Genomic DNA, 8,060 nt, shown 5'->3' on the forward strand with positions numbered 1-8,060 from the left:
TGGCACTGTGGTTTTGACTTCATTTTAGGAAGTTGCAGTCCTGGCCTGGCAGCACCAGCTGATGCTGGACTGAGTGACTAGATCAGACGACAAATCCTCTGAGAGCAGCACCTTCTTAACATCTTCATAGCTCCAGGAAACCATGGAAGGGGGCCCAGCCTGCCAGACGGCTTTTTAGAAATTAGGAAACCAATCATAGTTTGAGAAAATCATATTAGTGCTGCTCTGCAGACACGGTCCGTTCACACACGTGAGTCACTCCTAGCAACCCAGAAACCTGCTCGCACCAGTGCAAACGTCACGCTTGCCCCAGCTGAGCTCCGGCTGATGGATTAGTGCCACAGCACTGAAATGGCTTCACAGCTGGTGCAATAAAGCAAAGATGTCAAACTTTGCAGCAAGCGCAGCATACTCCAAGCAGTCCGGGCTGGCATCTGTAGATGGGTGCTTGCTGAAGCCCTGTGAGGCAGATACTTTTGCTTTTGGGGCTAAGAAGTTCATTTATTCTTCCTCAGTAAGGGAGACACTGTAGTAAAGGGGAGCACAAAAGCAGGTGGGACCCAGGAGCCTTGCAGCCAACTGCACCACTGATCAGAGATGCTGCAGATGATGGGGACCTCAGCTCAGTTCCTGGCTCCTGCTGGGGTGGCTCAGGGCAGGTGCAGGGCACAGGCAGAACAAGCACCAGGAGCAGTTTGTTGATGGGAATGGGTCATCCTTCCCCAGAAGAGCTAGTCTGGGGACAGCCAGCATGGGAAGGAGCCAGACTCCCCCAAATCTAGAGATGCCATCATGAACAGCATTTGCTGTATTTTCTTCCATCACGGGGATTTCACCTACCAGCAGCCCTGCACAGCAATGCAAACATGCTGCCAGCCCTGTTTGCAGCATGCGGAAAGTGTTTGTGATACTGAGCCCAGGACAGCGTCCGCACATGCATGCAGTGCTGCAGGACACAGGGGTGGGAGCAAGGAGGTACCTGCAGCAGCAAGGCCCTGAATCCCCTTTCATCAGCATCCACCCCCCCTCATGTGGCAGGGGTTTCAAACACACTGAGAGCCCCGCCTCAGACTAACAGCTCTGCCTTCAGCAGCCTCAGCAGCACCAATGATGCTCTTCTGTTCCCCAAAGACTTTTCCTCCTGTTCCTCCACCACTGTCAAAGCTCTTTAGCTAAGGACAGTCCTGGCTGAGGCTGCCTCTCCTGCAGGGAGGGAAGGAGGCGCTGGCCATGAAAGCTTTAAGCTCATTAACTTCCACTGGAACGGGTAATTATGTTGATTTGTGCAGGAAGCACAGTGGGAGCAGTCTTTCTTCTTTAGGCACCACTGACAGAGAAGGGAGGATGCCCGTCTCCCCTCTGGTGCAGGATTAAAAGTATTGAGGAAGAAAGAGCATGCTGAATACCAGCTCTGCCGGGGAGATCTCTGGCAGGCTCCGCAGCCCTCTGCAATGTAGGAAGGGCCTGGAGAGAAGCACAAAATAAAGGGTTGGCTCTGGGTGGTCTCCAGGTCCACACTGGGACTGTAGGGGAGGAAGGAGGATGGTGGGACAAGCCTGGGACAAGCTGGCCTGCACCAGATCTCCTGCACAGACCAACCTGTGTGGAGATCTACCCAAGGCTTTTGATCCTAGCTCATAGCTCCATCAGCAAAGAAAAAAATCCAGTTGCTAAAGTCGCAACAGTGCGCCACAACAAAAAGCCTCACTCCCAGCATGGGCGGGCAGACAAGGGGGCTGCAGCATCCCTGCCCTCACTGGGGGTCCCGCAGGACCTTGACCCTCTCCCTGTCCCTCCAGCCCTGGGCACGCCTGTGCCTGGCTGCCCACCGCACTGCCTGGCCCCACACGGCGCAGGCAGGTGGGACACCAGCATGGGGTGTCCTGCAGCACGGGTGGCACCAGGGCACGGGAATGGAGTGCCCCGCACCTGCCTCCTAACAGGCACCAAATGTTCTCTGAGCCTCCCCAGGTGGGACCAGACCCTGAACCCCATCCTCTGCTTTCCCCAAGCCTCCCGGGTGGGATCAGACCCCAAACCTTATTTTTCTTTCCAGGGAAGAATGTAAAATCAGTTAAGCTAAAACTGATTATCACTAACAAAACCAGAGAGTGGAAATCTGGCACTGGTCTATGACTTTACTCCTAAGCCCCATATATTTGTGGGGTTTGAGGCAGATGAGTGTTTCCTACCCACACCTCCAGCAAAACTTCTCTCCCGCTCATGCAAAAAACTCCTGTCAAAACTGTGGCTAGCACAGCAGAGGCATGGTGCTGTGGGAGCCCATCATGCAAGCGCCACGTGTTTTCCTCCGTGACGTTGTCCTTGTCCCCACAGGATGCTCCTGGCACAGGCTGTTTTTTGCCCTGCACCAGGGGAGAACAATACAGGGCCCTGAGCTGTGCAGCAATGTTGTGGGACTTTTCTGGAAAGCTGTTAGCCAACGGCTGTGAAGGGAACATGGCGAGGTAATTGGTGAAGATGAGACTAATCTCATTTTTTTGTTGTGAAAGGGGTGTGAAGAAGAGAAAAGGAGATGTACTGGTAAATTACCATCAGGGCTGCTATAGTAACACGGTTTTAAAGATTGCCTAGTCAGCCTCCTTGGGGCTATAGAAAGCTCTTCAGATTGTTCTGTAGTTTTCCATTTTCTCCTGACGCAGGCTGGCCAGGGCTGCCTCGTGCTCTCTGACCGCGCTGTGATTTGTGGTCCTGCCTGTGCACCCACCACTGCCCTCACCCCAGAGCTGCCCACGCAGGGAGCTGCTGCCCACAGGAAAGGTGCAGCAGAAGGAAGCGAACCGAGTCTCAGAGATGTTTGTTAACCTTTTTCCCTTCCAAGCCGCTGGATAGTTTCAGGGAAGTACCTTCACTCACTTATTTACTTCTTGTTTCACTCTTGTTTATTACCTCTACTCACTTATATCCCCGTACGGCATCAACTAAGAAGAGAGGGGTCTCAGACAAGCCAGCTGCTGAACCGCAGCCTCTCCACTCCAGCCAGTGGTGCTGTCACCAGTCCCAGGTGACATGCAGCCAGAGCATCCCCCAGCCAGCCCGACACCCTGACCTGAGCCCTGTGCGAGGCACTTTGCCCCTGCAGCTCCTGCTGACCTAGGTGTGCTTGCCTGCAGACAGTCCCCTACAAAAGGGCCAGGGCTGGCACAGAGTGGGAGATGTAAGAGATGAGTCAGAGGGAAGCTTTGCTTGCCATAGCTGTGTGGTTCCCTACCAGTCATTTCCCATCCCTAAAAAGCGGACAGTTTCCCTCCTCTTTTTAAAGGAAATCCCCAAACTTCTGAGAAGCGGTGCAATGGCCCTGGTGTGAAGTGCTATCAGATACCTCAACTGAGACAATGGATATCATAAGAAAGAGTTATTTTCCTCCAATTTTGCATCAAGCTGCTGGAGCTTGCCTCTTATACATGAATGATTTACATTCCTAAGCAGTTGTCCAGCCCTCAACGCTGTAGAGCAGGCTGCTTTCCTCTGTGTACTTCAGAGTAAGCCTTGTTTTCAGCATAGTCATATGCAATGCTTAAGTGTATTTGCTGGTTAAACAGGATTTAACAGGATTTCTGACTCCAGGGACTACTCAAGAACTCCTGTCCTCCCCTAACGCTCTTGCATTTCATTCTTCTTCAACATTGGCTTGATATAAGTGGAGGCGTTTGTCTTTTACATCTTTGTTTCTTTGAAGTTTGCTGGGATGGAGAAATGCTAATGTTTAATTTCTGCAGGAGGGAGAATGTGTTAATAATGAAACCCCACAAAGGAACCCAGGATAATTTAGTAAAAACAAAAAGCTGATGTGAATTCTGCCACAAAAAATTGGAAATCAGTAGGTGTGCTGGCCTGCAGCTTCAAGCGTTTAAGAGTTTTCACTTATACACTGTAAACCCATAGAAATAATCAGTCTTATTTTTCATGAAAATAGCACCTAAGCTGTAATTTTATTTCAGATGAGGCATGTTATCTCTGTGCCAAAGAGCTTAGAGTCTTCTAGATGTGCCACAATATACGGAAACGAGCACGACAAGTAAGATTTGGCTCACAGCAAACAAGGGTGTATGGCTCCTCAGGAGCAGGCGAGCACCAGCACTTGTTACCCCCTGGTCACACACACGCGGCCCCAGCAGCTCCCATCAGCAGCACATGCCTTCCCAACATCCCGATGGAGCCGTCAAGCCCACCCTGCAAGTGGGGCCAGGAGAAGATGCGATTTGCCCATGGCCATTCCATTACCAAGAGAGGTGGGGATCAGGAGATGCATCCTGTAAGTCTCACTCCACCTCCTCACCACTCCTCCCTGGGCCACGATCACACCCGTGGAGTCATCCTGGGTGATCTGGGTTAGGGGCAAAATCATTCCTGCCCTGTCAAATAGTAGCTAAAAAACGTAGCTTGAAAGAATTTGGTAAAATAACTAAATACCTGTGCAGTAGTTGTTGCTCAGTGTGCTTCCTTCTGCCTTTGGCACAGGAGGGATTCACGCAGCCGTCGGTGGGACCACTTACTGGAGCGGGTGTCGAGCCACTCAGGGTCAACGTCAAACCCTCATTAGCTGAGAGGCTGTTGTAAGCATCAGTGAAGAGGCAAAAGACACAGGAAGCTCTTCACTTCTTATTAAAAGATCAAGAGAAATATGGAGGTGTTATTTAAAAGTGGGTGTGCTGGAAGTAAACACCCCTGCAGCTGGTCCCTGCCTGCAGCTGTGCCCTGAGCACAGCCCAGACCCTCTTTGGGGGACATGCTCAGGAGACAAAAAGGATCTGCTGCGGTTCGAAGCCTGGGGAAGCAAGGAACCACAAAACGGGGAGAGCATCCCCATTTACGCCTCTCCTGGGGCACTGGTGTTATGTACTGTAATACACCAGAGGTAGATCTGCTGAATAAGAATATCGGCTGGTGTTTGTCAAAACCAGGTGGCTCAGGCTTGCTCGTGCATGGCAAGCAACATTTGCATTAACGTTTGCAGCTTCGTTTCATCCACCCAGACACCGTGTCATCACTGGGGTGCTTAAGCACTGGCACGTTTCCAGGGAGCAGGGAGCAGGTACCTTCCATGATGCTGGAAGAGAAGAGAACAGGACAGGGCTGTTTGTCCCACTGGGTGTGAAACAACTCAGGGGTCCTGCAAGGAGCTAATGTAAGAGTCTGATGAAGGTTGCCTGGGGTCAGTCACACAAACCTCCCAAGTCAATCTTCATGTCCCTGTCTGCAGAGATGCTTCCAAGAAGGACACCACCGGGTGGCTGCGGAAAATTTGCTCCAGCACAGCAAAGCAAGTCCAGAGCCATCACTGTACTTGGAGCCTGGGCCAGGACCTTGAGACCTGCTGTGAAACTTCTTGATTTCTGGGAGCTGTGTCAGAGCCCAGGAGGCTCCCTGGCAACTGCAGGCCACTTACACATTTCTGATAGCTGATGAAGAAGGAACATCCCCTGGCTCCGACGTCGAGTTTTACTCTCTCCTCCAGTTACATGTCTCAGATGGAGCACAACCGTCTTTGGGAGCGAGACCAGTGCCTACAAAGTGGGCAAAGCTGAAACCAGAAACCTGCTGGTAGGGAGGAGGGGACCGCAGACCACAGCTCAGACCCTGTTATGCTGCTCTGTAATTTTTCTCCCATTCTTCTGCAAGAAGAGGAAGGGTCCTGCCTTCTGCTGGTAACTGCAGGCATAAATCTCAGCTGTGACCAGGCCCGAACTCTCAGTAGGCACGTGTTCCCTTACACAGGGTAACTCCATCACTCTGGGAGGCAGCCGGTGCCCTTGGACTTTTGTGAAATTGCTATTTGCAGCTGAGCCTGGGTTCAAGAGGAAGGAGCTCTCCCAGGCTGCCACTCCTCGGAGTGCAGACCACGAGCAGCACAGATATACCTCAGAAGGAGGACATTCCTCGTCTTAGTAAAAAACCACTATTTTTTTCCTTCATGTTTTAATGAAAGTATGCAGTGCCCAGAAGGTTCCTCTGTTTTTATTATGAAATGTTTCAGAGTTTACCAGGACATGGCCGTTACTCATTGGTTTGCAGGCTTGTGAGCTGAAGGGTAAATTTTTATTAACGTCTTCTCAGACGAAAGGACTCAGCCTTGGGGTTTCATGCATATTTACATTCAATGCTAGACTTGCAGGGATGTCACTCTTGACATTTCACTTGGTTTCTCTCTGAGAACAGGAATCTTCCCACCCTCTTGCTTAAGCGTTGTGCAATGTTCAAGCAAAAACCAGATGAAAAACAGACTTTGGCTAAGAGAGAGAGATCTGAGGACCTGGCATAGAAGTTTTGCTCTCTAAGAAACTAGGCTGCTGTTCCCTAGCAGCTTGGGAAGGGTACAATTTCTCCATAATCATAAGGAAGTAAATGTAAGAAACTTCCCTATTGAAGGCAAAAGATGGCTTTAAGGCAGATACTTTGCCTTCAGAACTGGACATCTGGAACTGGTTCCCATTTTTGCTCTAGATCCCATGTGTGACTTATCCAAAGCCTTTTCATCCTGAGATCCCCTGCTGAAACCTTTGAGTTCTAGGGCAGGGACTGCAGTGCCTTGCGTCAGAAGATGATGATTTAAAACACAGCCCTTGGGTGCTGTGATAATGTATCACAGTGATTCATCGTAAATGGAAGCCTTTTCTGCTTGGGAGCTGGCACAGCGTCTGTGCTAGCCTTTGAAATGCATCATCTTCTGCCTCTTCCAACCTGTGCTCTTCTATGAGATGAGAGTGACACAGAGCAAGCTTTTGTTGCACAACCCTCACTTGCAATTTGTAAAGCTTTTCAGTTGTCTGGGAAAGGCTAAAAATAGCTCTCTAAAAGCTTTCCATTGCTCCTTTATCACTCTTCCCTATTGTGCTCCTCAGATTAAGGACAGGTCAGTCATCAGTGTTTCTTTCCTGAGTGTGTCTTGCTGGATGTCCCAGGCTTCAGAGAAATTCAGTATCAGGAGACATTGGATCCATGGGTCCTGCTTTTACCTGAAGTTTGTCTGACGGAGTCAGAGGCGGCTTCCCCTGGGAGAGGGGCAGAGGGGGCTGCATGCGTGCTTCATTTCAGGGTCAGCTTGCAGCAGCTCAACCCCATACTTCTTGTTCTGGAGGCCGCCTTCCTCTGTTAAACTCTAAGCTTACACCCAAATTAAAATGTTTAATCTCCAATTCTTCAGGCTGCAGAGTCAAAAAGCTTTAAGTCTGGAATGGAGTGTAAATAGATCCATCAGCGTCTATCTGGGGGCTGCATGTCTGATGTGTTGGACTGTGCCCGGCTGAGCAGAGCAAGCGTGATGCTGGGATGTGTGACCAGCTGAAGTGCCCAGCTGTTTGCCTGAGCCTCTGCTGATCAAAGTGCAGAAGGACAGAGAGGTGAGTGAGCTGTGAACGACTGTGTTACCCTCTCAAACGACACTTGGACTGAGGAAAAGCTAAGCCCTCCATCCATTGTAGGACCTGCAGTATCGTATTTATCTTCATCTTGACACACTCAGGGTCACTATTCTTTTCTTGTTTTTTACTCTTGCTTGAGAAAAAGATGTCAAGTTGATATTTAATGAAGCCTTGAGAATGTTTATTGTGCCATCAGTTTAGCGTCCCTGAAAAGCTGGACTGGAGAGTTCTGCCATCAACCGCCTACCAGGGATGAGAGCACAACCCCAACAGCAGAGGTTTCTTAACAAAAACTGCTTTGTACTACAGTGGTAGTAAACTCAGCCTTGTCAGGTAGCATGGCATGCATACAGCAATCCCACCTAAAACACGGAACCTGTCGAGTTCTGCTGTGAGTGCCCAAGGCCTGCCCGTGCCCAGGTCACAGATAACCAGTTGTTGGTGCTGGATCTGGGGTTTCCAGCTGGGTGGCTCAGTTGAATGCTTGTACTGGGGGGCCCCACACTTGCCTGAATTGGCGACAGCGTCTGTCAGATCTCAGACTGGAACGGAGCACAGATTTTGGCCTAAGATTATATGAGAGACTCCCTGAGGGGACCAAGGCAGCGCAGATTGCTCAGCTAGCAGCGCTCTCTGCCCTGAGTCTGACTCGGGATAACTGTGCCTCTCCTGGAGGAT

The sequence above is a fragment of the Falco punctatus genome (assembly GCF_963210335.1).
Source record: "Falco punctatus genome assembly, chromosome: 4".
NCBI lineage: Eukaryota > Metazoa > Chordata > Aves > Falconiformes > Falconidae > Falco > Falco punctatus.